Consider the following 21928-nt stretch of genomic DNA (forward strand, 5'->3'; position numbering starts at 1 on the left):
ACAGGGGCGCTGTATCAGCAGCGGTGCACCGAAAAGCACTAAAACCGCTGCAGAAAAAGATCAAAAATTGCTTTTCTCGCTTTGGTACATATCTATGGTTGGTGCTATTAACGTCCTGATTTCCCCCCAGGCTCTTCCATATCGGAGCAGGGCTGTAACTGTCTATGCGCGTCTGTCTATTTTTAAAAGTAGCACTGGTGCAACATCTTTGAATTACATTTTTCCCCAGAACTTTATTGAACAAAAGTAAGTTACGTGTAAGAAAAATGCTTTTTACTGGCGCACAGTGTGGTCATCTGGATGCAATGGAGGAAAATAAAGGAACCAGCAAAGGCACATTTTATTTGCAGGTGTTGAAAATGGTGACTACAAGCTGCTTGGAAAGATGATCAGCGTTGCTCTTGTCCATGGTGGCATAAGGCCACGCTTCTTTTCAAGTCACTTATATCGTTCCATTGCATGTCATCCTACACCCCCCGTTAGCCTACATGAGGTTGATGATCTTGATCTCAGGGAGAAGCTCCAAAAGGTGAGTGTGTGTGTGTGTGTGCGCGCGTGATTCTGTCCAACCATTTTCAGCCACTTATCCAGAGTTGGGTTGCGGGGGCAGCAGCCTAAGCCAAGAGGCCCAGACTTCCCTCTCTCTAGCCACTTGGGCCAGCTCCTCCGGGGAGTTGTAATTAGTTAAAAATCATGTACAAAAGAAGTTAAAACTTTTATTATAAAAATTTGTTTGTCCTCTGCTATGAGTTAAAGCATGCTCTTTGTGCACATAGTGTCTCAATAGAAATTTTTAAACTCAAATATACCAATAATTTACAAAACTCTAAAAACATACATTTAATACTGCACTAAATAAGTAAAAAAAAAAAGCTGAATCAGACAGAAATGGGCCAGTTTAAACCCAGTAAAACAGGTTTCTAACAATAAGCTAACTGCCGTTCAAAGTACAACTATCAGGTTAATACAATTAACTAAAACTGCCTACATGAGCAATTACTGTCGACTTAAGGATTGACTACATATATAATAAATGATCAATAAGATGGTGATATTCCTTATAAATACGAAATATCAATCTGATTGGTCTTTGAATGTTTAATCAGAAGATTTTAGTTTCTTTGACTTATTCAGGGAACATAAACACACTTCATATTAATTCAGACAAGAGTCAAGAATATAGTTATAAAAATGATTTTTATTCTCTTTTCCTAAAGTGAATGATTGTACATTACAAGGTGTGAATGAAATGATGGCTGTAAGTTAGATGTTTTAGCAAAACCTTTCTTAAGTATTTGAGAGTTTGTGGTGTCTGAGTGGTAAAATCAGTTTGGCTGTATGGTTTGATAAACTACAGATTTGTTTATAAAATCACCCGACTCAATTTGTGCTGCTCTACGCACCCTTGTGTGAAGATCCCCAAGTGATCCAGGGGGTCAAGAGGTTGAGGTGGACACTGCTGATGGCTTGGACTTCTGGTACCGGAACTCGCAGCCAGCTCCAAGCATGACCCGTCTTGTCTGGGTTATCTTCCAGATGACGGTAGAAAGCTGGAGTGTCTTATTTGGCTTCTGAGGCTGTTCGGTGGCTCTTAAAAGAGCTGGTGTGTCTGAAATCACTCGTAAACATTGCAGAGAGGCTTTGACCTTGGGGTCAAAGAAGAAGATGGTCTCAAAATGCTTCTTCACCCAATTGGCATTATCAAGTTAACTGTTAATTGTTTAATTCACACATTATTCATACACTTTGGAATCAAACAAGTGATGCTTATTTGACACGTATGCATTTATAAAGCTTTAAAAAGTAATTTATAATTCAAGGAAGATGAACTTAATTCCGAGTGAAAGTGCAGAAAGTATCATCTTCCACATGGGCCCGTGTCTTCCCACAAAGATAAGGAAAGTACTTATGGCTAAATTATTTGGTTGCATGGTCGTAGATCCTTGCTTTTCTTGGTTGGAGACCAAACAGATGTAATGTTTCCCTGGATGTTAGATGCTGTTTGTGTCTGGAAATTCAAAGTTAATTTCTGGTCATTTTTTATATAGATATTTGACCTTTGGGTACGTTACATAGGCATGTGCGGATCGATACTAAAGTATCCGATACTCCGATTCTGGCTATTTATGTTTTGGAATCGATACTGTCATTAAAGTATCGATATTTGAGTGATTTAAAGTTATTAATTTGCTGGTCATTCTTCAAAAATTACGTTTTTTTGACCAGAACTACTTCTTCTTCCGCCAACCGTGGTGCGTGATACGGCACAATATAAATACCTTAACCCACCACTGGGGGTGCGCCGCGCACACTGGGCTCCCTGTTTATGCTGTCTTCTGCCGGAACCGGAAGCTCACGGTTTGGAAGTGCGAGCCGCGTGGCGTGCGCAGTACTAGTCGGCCATGTCTGAACGCAAACGGAGTCATGTTTGGAGCTATTTTAGTTCTTCTGTTAAAAACGATGCAGTTTGTGACACTTGTAGAAAGACTGAGGCATTGTGGTAACACAACTAACCTAGTTAAACATTTAAAAGTAAACCATATGAAAGAATTTGACGACTTCATGGTGGAGGACAGAAGACGAGAGGAGCGAGCCAGGTGCTGCTGCAGCTAGGGTGAAACAGACATCACTCATGGAGTCCTTTGGTGCATCAGGCACAGGCAGGCATTATCCAGGTACAAAAGGAGAGAATATGGAGCTGTTTAGGACTGGAATGTTGTAGACTTAGGTTTTCTGCTGTTGAATTTAAATTTAAACTGTATGGACTGCAATTAATATCAAATAGCAGCAAAAAATTAATTACCCTATTTTTGTCAGGTGATATTTCATGTAGAGTAGATTAATTTAAAGCGGATTACATACACCAAGTGTTATTAAAATTTACACAAGGTCAAGAAAACATTCCATAGACAGAAACAAAGTTAAAAACATTTTTCAGTTAAAGTTGCATTGTTTTATTCTCAATTAGTAAGCGTATTTGACTTAATAATTAACGTTGGTTACGTATTGTAACCCCAGATTCTATGAGTCTAGTCGCAGCCCTTAAGCTAGCTGCTATTGGAAGGATGATCTCCGCATCAGCCAATCATGAAGAGCTTAAATGTACGCCCACCAATAGTGGGCCCCCTCGTGGTATATAACCGCAGTGACCCCACTGCTCACCTCCAATGGCTCTTATTCCCATCATAACCAGTGGGGCCAGTGGCTTAAGGGCTGCGACTAGACTCATAGAATCTGGGGTTACAATACGTAACCAACGTTCTATTTCGTCTAGTCTTAGCCCTTAAGCTAGCTGCTATTGGAATAAAGCGCAGCTGGATGGGTTTACGCCCCACTGGTTAACACAACCAATGGACACACCCAATCAAATATCCTCTAGTGGGGGACGTTCAGCCTCAGACCAGGCCTAAAGACTGAGGCAGGCACGATAAGAGAGGGGCCCCCACTAAAAAACATCATCCACAAGAGGATAAAATCCATCTCAGCAAGGCCAATGAGGTGCCATAAGCATTCATTTAGCCTGCTGGGGTCCAAGCACTGAACGAGTGATGGAACCTGAAGACACATCTCGTAAATAATAACGAGTAAAGGAACAGGGTGAAGCCCATGAAGCAGCCTGACAAATGTCTTCCATTGACACACCACTGAGGAGCGCCATCGAAGAGGAAATCCCTCTGGCCGAGTGAGCCCTGAGTGCCTCAGGGGGATCCCGCCCTGATGATGTGTAAGCGAGGGAAATGGCGTCATACAGCCAGCGTGAAAGGCGCTGGGCCGACAGCGCCTGACCAAGGGAAGACTCCCTGTAGTGCACAAACAGGTTTTGTGAGCGACGAATCCCTGAAGTGCGTGACACATATCGTGCAAGCGCGCGCACCGGGCAGAGAAGGTGAGAAGCCGCCTCCTCCTCAGAATTATGGGGAGGAGGAAAAAGTCCAGCCAATGAAATTGACCTGGATTTGAAGGAAGCATTAATGCTTTTGGGCACAAAGGCTGGGTTGGGGCATAAAACAGCAGACCCGCCATCCTCCCGGATCCTGAGGCATGCGGGAGCCACTGAGAGGGCGGTTAGGTCACTCACTCTCTTAACTGATGCTAGCGCCAGCAGCAATGCAGTTTTAAGCGACAGGAACTTGAGTGAGACCTGGTCCAAGGGTTCAAATGGAGCTTCAGATAAGCCGTGCAGAACCGCCGTTAGATCCCATTGGGGAAAAAGCGGGCGGGACACAGGTCTGTTCCTTCTGACACCTTTTAGAAAACGTTTTGTGAGGGGATGATTGAAAACAGATCTATCTCCAAAACCCTGATGACATGATGAGATAGCTGCAGCATATGTCTTAACAGTGCTGAATGCAAGGCCCCTGTCCATCAGTATCTGCAAAAACGATAGAACATCCGCCAGCTGGCAGGAGAGTGCTTGAACATTCCGTTCTGCGCACCAGTTCTGGAAAGCTGCCCATTTAGCAGCGTAAGAGGCAATGGTAGAGGGCGCCCGCGCACTCTGAATCGTGGCCACCACATCATGCGGCAGCCCAGAAGCCTCTAAGCGTGACCACTCAGCGGCCAGACCCACAGCCGTTGGCCTATTTCCGGAGGATGTTTGATTATCCCATCCGCCTGGAGAAGGGCGTCCGCCCTCCACGGGGAGCCGGACACTAGCGCTTGCAGGTCCGGAAACCATGACGCGGACACGCGCCTGGGAGCCACCAGAATCACCGAGAGCTGTTCCGACCGAATTCGGTCCAGGAGACGGGGAATCAGAGGGACTGGTGGAAACGCGTAAAGGAGCGTTCGAGGCCAGGGCTGGTGTGAGAAGGCGTCCGCCCCGAGCGGGGGTCCGTCCCGGGGACTCAGGGAAAACCACAGGCGACACTGAGCGTTTTCGCGAGCCGCGAACAGATCCACAGACGGTTCCCCGAACCTGATCCAGATCTGTGATATCAGTGCAGGATGTAGACACCAGTCGGAGTCGCGGGGTCCCCCTCTCGACAGGATGTCTGCCGCTACATTCAGTACCCCCGGAATGTAGATGGCTCTGATGGACAGCAGGTGGACATGTGTCCAACACAGTAAATCTGTGGCAACACGCAACAGTGGGAGGGATCGAACTCCCCCTTGGCGATTTATGTAGGCTGCCGCTACCCGGTTGTCTGTGTGAACTTCGACATGACGGCCCTCGAGAAGGGCAGCGAAGTGTCTGATCACATTCCTCACTGTCATAAGCTCCAACACATTTATGTGCTCGTGCGTGTGGGAGGGCCAGCGATCTGCCACCGTGTGGGACAAGCACGTGCCCCCCCACCCCGACAGTGACGCATCCGTAAACACAGATACGTGTGACGCAGGACGTCCGATGGGAACCCCGCGTGAGAGGATGCAGGGGTTCCCCCAGTGAGCGAGGTCCCCGCCCACTGAAGGGGGAATCCTCAACATACGTCTCTTCTGACGTATTGGGTGTACCCGGAGGCGGACGAACCAGCGTTGCAAGCGCCTCGTGCGCAGCAAACCTAGCGGCACTACTGAATGGGCTGCGGACATCATGCCCAGGAGTTTCATGACTAACCGGGCTCTCACGATCTTGCGGGGTTGAACACGGGAGATCACCGTGGAGAGATCTGCCGCTCTTGCAGGCGACAAACGTGCTCTCATTAGGGAGGCGTCCAACTCCACCCCGAGATACACAATCGACTGGGATGGAAGGATGGAGCTCTTTTCCCAGTTTATAGAAAACCCTAGGGTTGACAGATGCTCTGTCAACCTCCTGGTTTGCTGTGACGCCTCGTCCTCGGACCGAGCGCACAGGAGAAGATCGTCCAGGTAAAATAAGACCCTCATTCCCTCCGTGCGCAGTGGCTGCAGCGCGGTCTCCAGACATTTGGAGAAAGTGCGCGGGGCTAGCGAGTAGCCGAAAGGGAGGCGATTGAACTGATATTGAACTTCCTTGAATGAAAAACGCTGAAACTTCCGGTGGTTTGGAACTACTGGTATGTGGAAGTATGCGTCTTTCAGGTCGATTGACGTGAACCAATCCCCGGGGCGCACATATTCCAGGACTTGTCTCATCGTTAACATGCGGAAATGCATTACTGCTATGGAGCAGTTGAACAGGGACAGGTCGAGAATCGGCCTCATTCCTCCCGACTTCTTCGGTACTACGAAGTAGCGGGAGTAGAAACCCGAGAGTTCTTGTCCGCGAGGGACTCGGGAAATAGCGTCTTTGGACAGAAGTTCCCGCAGCTCCAGCTCTAGCGCCTGAGACTGTACTTGCGATGTGAACGTCGTCTCCACGATCCCGTTGAAGGGAGGTGGAGTGGCCTGAAAATGAAGTGTGTGACCGCAATGAATGGTGTCCGAAATCCATTTGCTCATGATGCAAAGGCGGCGCCACTCGTGCGCGCGTTCCGACAGTGGACGCGTGTGCGCGGTCACGTGAACAACGTCTGAGGGTTGTGCATGCGCCCTTACCGCCGTCGCCCGTACCAGAGAACTGGGGGCGACCCATGGAGGGCTGCGCTCGAAAGGGCAAGTGCGAAACAGCTGGAACAGGCTGGTCCACACCGCGGAGCGTGGAGTCCGAGAGTGAAGGACGAGTGGGAGCCGGGCCTGTGCACGGGGGCGACAGAGTGCTAGCGGATGGAGCCGCGCACTGTGCCGCCGCGCGTGGTCGAGACAGCGACATGACATCCCACCCCACCCAACGGCGTGGGGAGAGCGGGACGAGTTGGGCCTGGCCGGATGCTGGGGCCAGAGCGCAAATGGAGCGCACCCTTACGGCTGGCCGTGTATTATGATTACCTGCAGGAACATGTGTGCGTGCAGCAGTGCTTGGTGTGGGGAACATGTGTGAAAACTCGGCAGAGGATTCTGCGGAGGACTGTAGGATTGAGCTCTTTGAGTGACGTTTTTTGGGTTTTATTTCAAAACCAACAACATCAGAACAATCAGTAACACACACATTCCCCCCAAAGAGTCACTTCCGTGGCTGCTTTCGGCGAGGCTCCTGCACCTGGGACTGCCAAGACGGCGTCTGCTGGCCCCGCCGGAACCGTTGTCCGCCATCTCGCTGGTCCCGCTGATGTGGAGCCGAAGCGGGAGGCCGGCTCCGTGGAGCGGGCGGTGCAGCTGGACGTCTGAAGCTTCCGCGCCGTTCGTCCCATCCTCTGGCTGAACGGCCGGAGTGCGAGGCTGACCGAGGGTGGACCAGGTCTCGCACCGTAGCCGATAGTTCGGCCGTCTTCTGAGCCCTCTCAATGACGCCCCTAAGATGGGGACCAAACAGAACATCGGTGGTGATGGGGCCATCCAGCATCTCCCTTTGCAGATGTTCCGGAATGGAGGGCAGGGCCTTCAGCCAGATCGCTCACTGGATGAGGGTCTGCCAGGCAGCGATGCGAGCAGAACCGGTGAGCACAGCAGCACACAGATTGAGGATGGCATCAGCAGTCTTAGTTATGACGGCTTTCGACTCCTCGGGAGCTTCCAGCTCCTCCATCATCTTGGAGACGCCGAAGGCAAGAAGGGCGATGTTATTCCCTGCAGCGCCGGTCTGAAAGGCACACTGATGTGCGCGGTCGGTGAGCCGCGTCAGCAGCTGGTCATGTTTTGAAGCGGGAACAGCTCGCGGGCCAGCGAGGTGGTTCTTGGCGCCGAACAGCGAGGCCAAATCCGGCTCTAGTGGAGGAACGGACGGCCAGCCTTGGTCGGAAAACCCCTCGACCTTGGTGATGGGCGCATATGTGGAGACTGGCGCCTTGAGCTTGGCAGGCTCGGAGAAGGCGGCAGACCAGCAGCTCATAGCAGCGGGGAAGTGCGGCCAGACAGGGTCTGGACAGCGTGTCTGAGTTGCCCCGAAAATTCCCGCCAAATCATCCGCTTCAGGCAGGGCCGGTTCTGGCACAGATAGCCCCTTGCGGGCTGCTGACGCAGAAATGATGGCGGGCAGCTCCTGGAGCAGTGCTCTTACTGCTGGCAGGGAGGAGCGAGAAGCCACTGGGGCAGAAGGACCCGCTGAGCGAAGCTCGTCGACCTCCGTTATGTCTAGGAGGGACGCCGCCTCATCGTAGTTTTCGCTGTCAGTGACGTCATCCAGCCGGTTGAAGCCAGCCGGCTCCTGACCGGCGTCGAAGAAAACCAAAGCCTTGTCCAGCGGGTAGGAGTCAGCCACCGGAAATTCTTCGGCGGCGGCGGGAGTGAAGTACTCGACCCGGCGAATCTTCTCCGCCACGGGCAGAGCGGCACAGAACGGGCACGAGGCCTGCGGGGTCAAGGCCAGGCCAGCGTGGTGAGCCCCGAGACAGACCTCACACTTAGCGTGCAGGTCGCCGCTGGAAATGGAGCCCGCCTGGCAGGTCGGGCAGGGTCTGGTGTTGCTGGACATGGCTGGTAAGTCGTCTTCGGATAATTTGCTCTTTTGAGATAATATTTGCTCTTTAATAAAGCTCTCAAGCTTGGCATGAAGAGAAAAAGGAGGTGAGCAGTGGGGTCACTGCGGTTATATACCACGAGGGGGCCCACTATTGGTGGGCGTACATTTAAGCTCTTCATGATTGGCTGATGCGGAGATCATCCTTCCAATAGCAGCTAGCTTAAGGGCTAACACTAGACGAAATAGAACTGAATATTTCATATGTAGACATAAATAAATGTATTTATTGTGCATTTTGTTGGCAATTTTAATTTGAGCCAAAGCATTTTATATAAAACAGCAGGTGTATGTAAACTCCAATTTTCCTTTCTGTAAGTTGCTGTATTTAATCATGTGCTATACCTTCATTTTATGTGCCCTTTGTATTTTATATTTGTAGACGATTCTCCAAGAGCAGCAACACTCACAAAATACCTAGGAGAGATGATTGTTAAGGACCTCCAGCCTATGTCCATAGTGGAGGATCAAGGTTTCCAACAATTTGTGAGAGCTCTTGACCCAAAATACAAACTTCCAGGAAGGAAGAAACTAACTGAGACTGTTCTTGTAAATATGTTCACAGAATGTAAAGAAAAAGTAAGAGCATCTTTGAAAAATGCTTCTAGTGTTGTACTAACCTCTGATATGTGGACATCAGTGTCCACAGAGGCATATTTGACCGTAACATGCCATCTCATTGAAAATTGGCAAATGAAGGAATTTGTGTTGGAAACCCATACTTTCCATGGAACACACACAGCAGATAATATCAGCTTAGAGCTTAAGCGAATCACAGAAGAATGGGGCATTACTGAGAAGGTGGTGGCAGTTGTTACAGACAACGGTGCAAATATGGTTGCTGCAGTACACAAGGCTGGATGGAGACATCATCCTTGTTTTGCACATACACTGAATCTAATTGTAAAAGACAGTCTAAAAGCTGTCCCTGAAGTTGTGCAGGTCCTGGAAAAATGTAGTGCAATTGTGTCATATTTTCACCACAGCAGTAAGGCCACAGAGAAGCTCAGAGATATTCAACAACAGTTGAAAGTGGCAGAACACAAGCTAATTCAGTCAGTAGAAACCCGCTGGAACTCTGTGTATTACATGCTGGAAAGGCTTTGTGAGCAAAATGAAGCTGTGACCACTGCCCTCTGCCTTTTAGGGAAGAACACATTGTGCTTGAATCAGGGAGAATTGTCCCTCATCAAGCAGATAGTTGATGCACTACAGCTATTTGAAGAAGTAACACGGGAAGTTTCATCTGAAAAACATATTTCAGTATCCAAGGTGATTCCACTTGTGTCAATCATTCACAGAGCTGTATCAGCTTGTGAACGTCAGAGCAACTCACTTGCCACACAGCTGGCACAGCAATGCCAGCGCAGATTCAGGAGTGTTGAAACCATTCACTGTCTAGCTGCCAGCACATTTGTGGATGTTAGGTTTAAACATTTTGGTTTTCGAGACAAAGACAGTGTTGAGGTTATGGAAAAACGTCTTTGTAATGAAATGCAGGAAGTCTATCAGGCAGGACAGTCAGCTGTCCCTCCAACTCCAGGTTCAGTCTCCACTGCTTGTTCTGTTGTCGCCAAAAAGGTCAAGCGGTCATCTACAACATATATTGAGTTGAATTATGAGTCCTTAGTTTAAAAGCTTACTGACATTGTAGGAGCCAAAAGCTGTGTTCTGTGTTTCAGTCCAACTTGTGTAAACCAGCTCCAGTAAACCTTGAGCTCTCGGATCATGTCGGGATAACAGGGCTCGTCGACCTCTGGGCTGGAGGGTGCGTCGACCATATTGGGAAGTGTAAACATCACCCCATCCTCTCTCCACTTTTATCAAAGGACTGTGGGAGTAACCCAGGGACAAAAAGTATAAATTTAGGGCTCCACATTTGGTCGAGGTCTTTTGTAGTTGGCTGTCCTGAGCTGTGAGATGAATGAATAAAGAGACCCGCGCTGTCTGAATGAGGTGCCCGTCTCCGACTCCTTCTTTAAGAATAACAGAGAATGCCCACAGTTCTACCTCAGATGAACCTTCTGCTTCAGTATCTTCTACCTCAGGGTATAACCAGAGCCCTACAGCATCAGGTTCAACTGCAACAAAAGGAGGGATATGGACAGATTTTGACAAGCAGGTTATGTCTAACCAATACCATCGCTCTGCTTCCACTGATGTATTAATTGAAGTACGTCGATACTCAGAGGAAAAATTAATTCCTCGAGATAAGTATCCACTACTTTGGTGAAAGGAGCATGAACAAACCTTTCCAGCTCTGAGTAAACTTGCTGTAAGATACCTGGGAGTTGTTGCTTCTTCAGTACCTGCCAAGAGAATCTTTTCAAAGGCGGGAGAGGTTTTGAGCAAAAGAAGGAGCAGACTCAAAGTGACAGCAGTCAATATGCTGTTGTTTCTCAACAAAAACATGTAATGCAAGTTAAGAGCTGAGATGTTTTCCAATGTTTTTCAATGTTGTTGGGAATCATTTATAAATAAAGGAGGAGAAAGAGTAGTGAAATTTGTGTTTTATTTCAAGCTAAAATGTAAATATATTACTTTGTCTTTTAATTTTTCAAACAAAAAATCTTTAAACAAAGTATCGGTATCGCCAATACTGGACCCAATTTTACTTGGTATCGGATCGGAAATGAAATCAGTGGTATCGCACATCCCTAACGTTACATACCACTTCACAATGCCAAATTTTTGTAATTTCACCAACTTAACGAGGGGCAATAAAATCCCAAACACAGAATGAACAGTGTTCAATAGTGGAACTATTGGTGTTTGTAACCATTGGGAGCTCCATGGCCGACATTACTTTCGCATGTCATTATGGGAGTGTCCGAACTTTGAGGCATTGGACTGGACTTGACCATCACCTGCTACTGGAGAGGCTGAGAGACTGGGTAGGCTTATCAGGAACTGCTCTGTAGTGGTTCTCCTCTTATCTGTCTGAGCATTACTTCTCTGTGGCCGTCTCCCAAGTTTTGGTCTTCCAATACCTCGCTCACCCATGGTGTCCCACAAGGTTCTGTGCTGGGTTCTCTGCTCTTCCTCCTCTATCCTCTTCAGCACATCCTGAGCTTGTTTAAAGAAATCTACCATCTTTATAAAGATGACATCCAAATGTACATCTCCTTTAAGCCCCATGAGATGTCTAAGCTGCAGCTGTTACACACCTGCTTAGACTCTATCAAAACCTGGATGGTGGGAACTTTCTTCAGCTGAATTAAGATACGACTGAGATCCTCATCTGTGCCCCAGACAAGCTGGTTCCCAAAGTCACAGACTTTCTTGGTCAGCTTGCTTCTCACACCAAACCCTCCGTCAGGAATCTTGGTGTGACCTTTGACCCAGCTTCTACCCTGTATTCTCATGTCAGTTCCCTTGTTTGCTCTTCCTTCTTCCATCTCAGGAACATTGCAAAGCTGAGTCCCATTCTGTCCCGCTCTGAACTTGAGACAGTTCTCCACACCTTCATCTCCTCACACTTAGACTACTGTAACTCTCTTTTCACGTGTCTGAGCAGAACCTCCCTGAACCGTCTACAGGTGGTTCAGAATGCCTGTGCTCGGCTTCTGACCAAGTCCTCCAAACACACCCACATCACCCCACTTCTCCTCCAGCTTCACTGGCTGCCAGTCAACTTCAAGGTTCATTTCTAGATCCTGGTTCTGGTCTATAGGGCCTTACATGGACAAGCACTATCATACATTGGTGATCTTCTTAGTCCCTACACCCCCAGCAGGTCCCTGAGGTCCAATGACCTAAGCCTATTGATTGTGCAGCACCAGGCTAAAGGTCAAAGGTGATAGATCATCTGCTGCTGTGGCTCCATTTAACGCTCTCCAATGTGAATGCTCTGCTGCACCAAACCGACCCGCATGTGCAGAAGACAAGAAGTCACACTCAGTGGAGCCAAAACCAGGAGCGGTGGAGTTGTGATGTAATCCTAATCCTGTGGTTAAACTATCAGTGAAAACTTTCACACCTGTTAATTCTTCCGTTTTGGGCTGGAAACTGAATTAAAAACTGTAAACTATTTTACTCCTTGTTCCCGCCGTCTCCCTGAGTTTTATTCACCAAAAATGTTCCGGTATTAACCCCCCCACCCCCACCCCCTTCACTTCACAGAGATAGAGACCGGTGAGACGCTTTGCTCCAGCAGCGCCTTAAATTGAAAACCTAAGACAGGATGTCCAAACTGCCAAGCTTTTACTCCGTGATGTAAACTTTAACTCCTGCAGCGTAGAGGAAACTTGTTAAAATACGTCAACACGGTGGATTTAATAGAAGCTTTAAAGAACAAACTCTGGATGGTGTGAGGTGAGTTTGTCTCACTGCAGAAATAAAAACACACGGAGCGTCAGCAGTCAGACGCAGCCGCTCACCAACACTCTGTGTGAGCGTCAGCGTCAGAAGGCTGAACAATAACCTGTAGAATAATTAAAGTCATTGTGCTAGAGCAGCTTTCTCTGTGGTGGACCACACCAGCTTCTGCCACAATAAATATTTATATTTATAATAATAATAATAATAAATCACACACAAAGCTGTGAACATTTTAATTTCCTTTCTGATATTTCTGTTGAGAGTTTTAATGTTTAAAATCTGTTAGATTGTTACTGACAGCAGCTACGTTTAAGTTTCACTTTCTGTTCTGACTGAATGGCTGCTGCAGCATGCAGCAGGTGTAGTTCTCACTGGTCTACCAGGTGCTGTTGGTCTTTCTTCTGTTAGACCAAGCACAGGGACGGAGAAGATGGAGTTAAACACCTTTTGAGTTGGCAGAATGTGGAGTCAAATGATCAGAAGTCCAGTCACTGTTTTCACCGCTCATGAGGGGGAGAGGCTTGCAACTTCCAGCAGATCCCTCGATCTGCTCCTGACAGTTGCTTCAGATACTCTCTCCGTTCTGCTGAAACGGCTGATTTTTATTGAGAAGTACAGGAATGTGACATACGCAGTTTGCAATACACACACGTAATTCTGCCATCTGCACCTGCAGACGCACGTCAGCTAATAGCCTTGTTAATGAAAGACCAATTCATCCCAAGGACATGCAACCTTGAGATGACCAGGACACATCCTGCAACATCCTTTGCTAACAAAGACAGTTGTTCTTGTATTGAGGAACTGAAGGAAGGAACACTTTCACTCCCTTTTGGAGTTCCTGCAGCTGTTTAGAGCTCGTGCAGGAGAGAAGCACAGAGAGGCCTTTGATATTATAACATGATTCCATAATGAAAAAAGTAGCATATAACAATGAATAATAAAAGAGCTTATATGAGAGTTACATATATTTTCACTGTGGGAAGAGTTGGCTGCATTAACAAACAAAAAACTTACATGTTAGCCTAGCCTTCTCTTCTTTGTATTTGGCATTTCCACGCTGCAGCTTTATCTCTGTGTCGAAGGAAAACTGTGTAATGTTAAACACAGAGGGCCAGAATGCCCTGTAAACTGATGAGCTGGATGCATCCAATTCGTTTGAGGCAAGAATATCATTATCAACACAACCACTTAAAAGAAGGGATGTTTCAGCAACACAAGTATTTAAGTCATTTGCTGAAGTGCCGGGGATATCAGAGTCTGTAAAGGAATTCCCTGTCGTGGATATAATTCGAATTGTCCCTCTGTCCTGACTTCATCCATGGAAGTAATGTTCATAAACTCATTGCTGAATAATGGATCCATAAATTAAAGTCTGATCGCATGGTTTAGGCCACGTTGTTTCTGAATCTCATTGACTCAGACTAAATTGTAGAAGAAAAATTATTGTGAATGAGAGAATAAGTCTGTAGAAAACAGAGCAGGAAATTGACCCCTAAAGGCTGGAAAATTCTTTAGGTTACATCAGTAAAAACATCTCACTCGCAGAGTCTATTTTTGAGAAGTTGGACATTCTTTGAAAGAGTGCTTCTTTCGAGCTCCATCACTAGTTTCTGCAGTATTTCAAATGTGTACTTCAAACTGGGAGGGTAGTTCAGGTTCAGCGCATAGATGAGTCCAAATAGTACAGCTGTAGCTAATGCTATGTTATCCAGGTCTTGGAATACTATTTGGCCTTCAAGCACAATCCCAATGTCTTCCGCTGTATTGGTCAGTACACTTCTCACCACATAGATTCCCAGGGTAGTCTCCTCAATGGACGTCTGGAGGTAGTCCTCATCTGCGGCCTGAGGAATGCAAATAAGTATTCAATGAAGGCCTTTAAAAATTTGACAAATAATTATTTTATGAACTAACAAAGCATGGAGAACAGTTTCATTAAAGACCCACTCTAATGAAAATCTTTTTTTGCCTTTTCTTAGCTTGTTCTTGTAGCATTTTTTTATGCCAGAGGAATTAAATTAAGCTGAAAATAAATAAATAAATAAATAAATGCTTGCTTTGTATGAGGATTGCTGTAAAGCCAGTGACTTTATGCAATTTGCTGGGTTCCTTATACAGGAAACATTTTTTCTGATTGGCTTAATGAACTGACCTGTACTGGAATATTTACTGTGTGAAGTGCCTTGAGATGACTCTTGTCATGATTTGGTGCTTTATAAATAAAATTGAATTGAATTGAATAAATAAATAAACAAAAAACAATTTTAAAAAAATCATAAAATAGCATTTTTTGGTATTTATGCATCTGAATTGCTGTGCACCTGTAGCAGACCACAAAAGGCAGACTAAAACTGCTGGTGTTTGTGAAGTCACATTCACCCTGGGCGGAGCCTAAACCATTCCTGCCCACTCAGGCTCTGAGGAAAGGTTATCAAAGTTCCAAAGGCTTCGCCCACCACCCTGAAGCAATTGAAGGTCAAGATCAAATAGCCAACGAGGCATACATCAATGACAAAAAAATCTCCAAATTGGTACAATATATATAAAAGAAACTTACCACTGCTACAGAGCCTTCACGTGGTGTGGTTCAAAGTTCTATACACAAGACTCTGCAGATCAAGAAATCCTTTTTTCTGTTTCTGGAAGGGAAACAAAATAATAATAGTCAGATTAAGTAAACAAAGTAGGCAAATCAATCCTACCAGCAGAGGACAAATTTACCCCAACAACTTTTAAAGGAAGGGGTGATTTTTATTGTTGATGTTCCAATATAATATGCAGGGTTTTTCCTGGCTCAAATAGACAGAGGTGGTACCATCCTGACCTACATTTCAGTAACAGTTTAGGTTTGTATTAATAACACTCATCTTAGCCAAAATAACATAAATTTATCCAGTAAAATATAATGCTTTTCATTAACATGCACTTGTATTAGAAATGGTAATAACATTTAATTTCTGCTGCTAATAATGTAATGGTGACATGTCTATTATGTACGGGTTAGTGTTAGGGGGGTGTTCTGTTTTGCCTTGGCCCCCAAAATTCCTTGAAACAGCCCGGGGTGTGTGACTGAGTTTTGAAGGTGATCTGAATTGTATCAGATGTATAAATATTACATGTGTATAACTTATTGTTTTATACTGGTAAAAATGTGTAGTGGAGATAAATCTACCTACATTTTACTTTCAAGCTTTGTTTTTATTTAATTATTTTCACATCCTGTCTGTCTCTCATCTTCCTGCATCTCTTCTAAACTCTGTAGAAAAACTGCTGCCTGGATTCTTACTATTTCACCTCTGTTACTTTTAAACTACGCAAATTGTTATGTAAATAAGAAAATTAGAAACAGACAATTAAAAAAGCAGCTCCTTTAAATATTTTATTTTTTGCTATTTTTCTGTTTGGTTAGATTTTTCGGTTTATTTTTTATTTATTTTTGTTTATTAGTTAATTATTTCCAGTTCAGTTACTTTCTTTGTGAACCTTAATAGTGAAGTGTTACCCACTTTTCAAATACATTTTAGAGTATAATGTCTGATCTATTGGACCCTTTTTAAAGAGATTTGGCATACAAAATAATTTATTTTTTAAAATTAGGGGCACACTTTGACTATGACCGTTTTTTTGTACAGCCTATGCACAAAAAAATGCAACCAGCATACTATTAAGAGCAGATAAGGTAGGACTACATCTACAAGTAAGATTGAATATTATATTCTGTTATTTAATCATTCATAAAAATTATGTAACTTTTTATTTACCTATCAAAACATTGATAACACCATTAACTATTACTCTGTCACCAACTTATATTAATTTACTTACTTATAATTATCCCTAAAATGCTGAAAACTGTCACGTGAAGTGGCTTGTGTAAGCCTCACATATGTGCAAGCTGCCCTGTGACCGAGCTAGCACCTGCTTCAGAGCCTGACTCGTCAAAACACAACAGAACCACGTCTCGGTGTGTCCTTCCTCAGCCGCTTCATTCAAACTGAGAACGGTTCAGAAGACGTTTTACCAGAGAAAGAGACATTGCAGAAACGCAATTCGGGATTGTCAACCATATGCTCGTCATTTGTTGAAAGAAAGTAAAGCACAACACCAACGACCCTTAAGTTACAAAGCGCAAGCAAAACAAATTTTTTATTAGTGGACACTAAAGGTGTATAAAACAGGATGGTAAAATCAACCGTTTTACCTTTAATCAAGAATTACTCCACTTGTGCCTGCACCACGGACTTGCCTCGTCAAGCTAGTCTGCATAGTTGTACATCGCTCTCGCGCCGGTCCCTCCCACGAGGGGGGGGGGGGGAGAGAGAGAGATAAAGAAGTTAAAAAATGGCGGGCTTGGTCTCCTTCTTCCCCTAAAGAGGGACTTAAACGAAGCCTTTTAATCCCCCACACTTTAAAATTGTAATGGCACCAGGTATTAAATTGGCTAAAATTACTCAGGAGTCGAACACAAAAGCACACACACACACAAAATCGGCATAATGAGTAAAATCATGACAGAGCAGGACAGTTTCATATTTAGCTAGCTTAAAAAGTTATCTTTAAACAAACTTGAAAATGCTTGCTTTACTATTATATTCTACTAGGTTATAAAAAAATTATATAAAACATTTATTGGTTAACATCCGAGAACAACAATATACTTAATTTGAATAAATTTAACAATAGACTTACCGTGTTCAGCAAAGAGCCCTTTTCCCAACGACACAGAACATGGCAGATGAAATGAGCGAGCAGCAAGTGTTATAGCAGCAAGTGTTTTAAACGTCACTCCTCGAAGGGGGCGGAGTGTACTCCTAAACATGATCCGAACATGTTGTTTCAACATGAAAATTACATTTACATCTAACAACATCAAGGAATATGTTATGTGTTTAAGACTTTATGTTAAATCAAGAAACAAAAAAGAATCATGTTAGCTTTGTAAAATATATACATGTCAAGATCACAATCCCATTTTCCCCTTTTTATCAGTGTTCTTTTGAAGTGTTAAGATGGGTTTTTTTTTGCAACCAAAAGATAAAGACTGTGGGCTGCAGAGAGAAAGCAATGGAGATAACAGTATACTCATTACAGCAGTGATGGCATAACTAGATGCTTCCCATACTGTCCAAGCCAAAAAAGATTGAGAATATGAAAAGCCCTTTTATGAATAATTAACAAACAATAATATACAAAGGTCACATTAGTTATATATGACTGGTGGAATGTCGCCAAACTACGACTACACCTGTAGATAGAAAATCTCCTCAAGCTTCTGCAGATCTTCTGTCAGCAAGTTGCCATTCTTCTCTAACCAGCTGCTACACATTTTTAGCTTCTCCATTTTGTAAATGACTGCTAACATTGTGTTCTGGCAGCTGGCTTTAATGAGGAGATCGTCGTCCAACAGCTGGTGTTTTAAAGTTTTTCCCGTTTGGGTGGATAACCAGCCATGAGAGATGTTAGTGGCTTGACAGTATTTGAGTAATCTTTAACGAAGCGTCGGTAATAACCGGCAAACCCTAAGAAAGATTGGAGTTCCTTCAAAGTCTGAGCCTTCGGCCATGTTTTGAGTGCTTCCACCTTATCTGGATCGGTTTTTATGCCATCTCGAGATACTATGTGTCCAAGATAACGCACAGATGTCTGGAAAAAACAACACTTGTCTGGTGATAGCTTGTGTCCGTATTCTCTAAGCCGTTCAAGAACGTGAGAAAGTCTGGTTTCGTGTTCTTCCAAGGAGTTGGAAAAGACGATCAAGTCGTTCAGGAAAACTAACACTTCCTTCAGATTAATGTCCTTCATACACTTTTCCATAACCCGTTGGAAAGTGCTTGGAGCATTTGTTATTCCTTGTGGCATACGGTTAAATTCATAAAACCCAAACGGGCAAACAAAAGCAGTTTTAGGTTTATCCTTTTCACACATCTCTATTTGATAGTAACCTGACTTGAGGTCCATCACAGAAAACCACTGTGATCCAGCGAGAGCAGAAAAGGACTCCTCCAAGTTAGGCAGGGCATATGCGTCGCGAATGGTTTGCAGGTTAAGCTTTCTATAGTCTATACATAGACGTATCTCACCATTCTTTTTCCGAACTACCACTATTGGTGAGGCAAATGGAGACTCCGACTCTCTTATTATACCGGTGTCCAAGAGGGCTTCCAAATGTTTTCTCACGGCTTCATAATCATGTGGATGGATCGGCCGAGATTTCTGTTTGAACGGGGTCTCGTCTTTTAAGTTGATGTGATGTCTTATCTGTTGTGTATGACCAAAATCAAGATCATGGTGCGAAAACACATCGGAGTAAGTGTTAAGTTTGTTGGTGATCCTCCCTTTCCATTCTTCAGACAAGGGTGAAGTACCAAAGTCAAAACTGAGAGGAGAGTTCGAAGGTGAAGTCTGTTGCTGCGAACTACACGCCGCAAGTACTTTCTGATCACTTTTGTCAGGCTTTGGATATGGCATAACACGATCGGCTTTAACTAACTCAGCAATCACACAGTTAGTGGGTAATGTGACGTCATGGTTAGTTTCGTTTCTTAGTACAACAGGTACTTTGTATGGACCATGTGAAGGTAAGGAAATGAGGCAACAGTCTACAATTATACCCCCTGGTAGAGAACCATTGGTGGGTTGTTCAATGAGTACATAAGGCTCATGCTTGTTTTGGCCCGGTTGCATAAACCCTTCTAGTAATAGTTTTTTATTTGCAGGGAGAACTTCTTGGGTTCTCCCTCGAAGCTTCACCAAACCAACTCATCCATCTTTACTTTGTTTTTTTCTGACTGCTAAGGCTTTTAGCACGTCGGTACCCATAAGAGAGTGCCTTGGAATCAGGTAAGTTATTCGCAGACAATTGCTCATTCAAAGGATCGAGTGTGTTTGTGCCAATGAGGAGTGGTGTATCAGAGTTTGAGCTTATATCCGGAACCACAAGGGTAGATAACTCAAGTCCAGACTGATCGAGCTCTTTTGGAAATGTGACACTTATCTCTATGTATCCTAAATAAGGAACTGCTTGACTGTTTGCGCCCTCGACTTCTAACAGATTACTGATGGGTTTAATTGAGAGGTCAGGTAATTGTTCTTGGTAAAAAGAATTGGCAATGGTGGTTACCTGGGACCCTGAATCCAGTAAACAATTACATTCAACACTGTTAACTGAGACTGTAGCTGTGCATCACCCACCCACTAATCTTTTGGGAAGTTTTGGCACTGAATGAGCATGAACTGGCTTGCAAAAAAGTCTCTCTGTCCTTTCCTTAGAGGGACTTGGTTCTACTTTAGCACCTATCTGTCCCACGATAGGAGCTTCTACCAGTTTAAAGGAGGAGACTGAGCAATTGGCTTGGACATCTCCCACTCGCGCTGCTTCTGTCTAAGAGCAAGTCTTTTAGTTGCAACTAGTGCTGGATCTGGCTCGTTGCTACAGCTAGAAGCTATGTGCCCATCTTCTCCGCACTTAAAACAGTATCCAGGCTTTGGTCTGGGCACCACTGCTGTTATCTGCTGAATCTGTTTGGGCTCATCTGGAATTTAAGTCCCCACATGGGGTTTTGACTCTTTTTGAGTTTTCTTTGCCTTTTTATCTGTGTTGTTAACCTTAAGCTGTGCAATTTGGCTCCTGAGCTCAGCGATTTGTTTGCGTAAGTCATCACAGTTATCATCTATTTCCAGTTCACAAGTGTTTTACTCTGAGAGCATGTTGTTTGCACATTTGAATACACTCTAGTTCGTTGTGCCCCTAAGTGTTGTTTCATGCACGCTGCTTTAGTAGCCTGTTTGTCTTCTTCAGTGCGCAGTTTGAGGAGAAGTGCTGTAAAATGAGGCGGGTTGTCTTTCTTTTGTTCGAGTTGCAGGTTTGAAATCAGGGAGCTGTCCCAACAGCCTCTGCAAAACTGCTTGAGCAGCTGCTGGTCGGCATCACTGGGGGAAATTCCATTCCTCTGAATAACTAGGTTTAACAAGGTGTATAACCTCTGAAAGTAATCGGAAGGTTTTTCACCACTATCCTGGTTTGTGTTTAAGAAGCGAGCAAAGAGCTCGTCGCCGTCTTCGACAGCTGCGTAAGCTGAATCGAGATGTTCAAGGTACGTTTCCGTGGCCGGATTGTGGACTAAGAGCTTTAACGATGCTCGCTGCTGGGGCTGACAGACTCTCCCCGATTCTTCGTACAATTTGGGACTTGGTGAGTGAAGGATCATTTATGCATAACACTACACTACTACGCCAAGTATCATAGTCAGTTTCAAAAGAAGGGTGTGGAACTCGCCCTGAGAACGGTTTTAGTCTGTATTGTGAACTAGGCGGAGGGATAACCTCACTGCTTTTAACAATGTGTTCCACAATAACTCGCTGAACCTCAGGTGTGTTTAAAAGATTTGGTGGAATGCAAGGGTTTTGTTTTCCAGTCTCTGTAGGTGGACAATTGTCCTTTGAGTTATTCATATAGTTAACTTCTGGTGTTAAAGGCAGGGAATATGTAACTTGGTCACTATGGAGCATTGGCTCTGGTTCAGTGACTGGTTCAGATGCATGGGTATCCCTTCCTAAAGATTCCCCAATTTTTGCCAGTTCTTCCATTAGAAGGTCTTTAAATGATTGATTGCTACACGCAGCTATGTCCCTGAGCTCTGACAGATAGGCATCAGTGGCAGATGTGCTAGTTTCTAGACTGTAAGCGCTGGCTAGGTCTTGAATATGAAAGAAAACATCTGGGTTCCTAGTACAAGGTTTGTCAAAGGGTAAACATTGTTTCTTTAATTCCTTAACAGTGGCTTCATGTTGAAACTCCACAATAATCTGATCACAGTTTGGTAACTTAATGCGCCTGTTAACTGGTCCGAATCCTTCCATAAACTCAAAGACTTCGTTATCAAGGTCTGTATCAGTTAACCCACTGATTAAAACAGCATTTGAAACCTTGACCTTTTCTGTTTTCACAACTTCCATTTTAAAACACTCAAAAGTACCAATAATGCCAAAATGGCAAACCACTGTGACCTCCAGGCACTCTTATGATGTCAGTCAATGGTTAGTGTTGGTCTTTCTTCTGTTAGACCAAGCACGGGTACGGAGAAGATGGAGTTAAACACCTTTTGAGTTGGCAGAATGTGGAGACAAATGATCAGAAGTCCATTCACTGTTTCACCGCTCATGAGGGAGAGCCTTTGCAACACACAG

The 21928-nt window shown here is 44.7% G+C and overlaps 1 long non-coding RNA gene across 1 annotated transcript; it reads right to left on the reverse strand.

Annotated features, from left to right (window-relative positions):
* Positions 1-14002: 14002 nt before the first annotated feature.
* LOC139063692 (uncharacterized) lies at positions 14003-17012 on the reverse strand. The gene is made up of 3 exons (XR_011517056.1): positions 16944-17012; positions 15300-15381; positions 14003-14586 (listed from the first exon to the last, which is right to left on the reverse strand). It is a non-coding gene; the product is annotated as an uncharacterized lncRNA (long non-coding RNA).
* Positions 17013-21928: the final 4916 nt, after the last annotated feature.

Source organism: Nothobranchius furzeri, chromosome 17, assembly GCF_043380555.1.
Source record: "Nothobranchius furzeri strain GRZ-AD chromosome 17, NfurGRZ-RIMD1, whole genome shotgun sequence".
Lineage (NCBI taxonomy): Eukaryota > Metazoa > Chordata > Actinopteri > Cyprinodontiformes > Nothobranchiidae > Nothobranchius > Nothobranchius furzeri.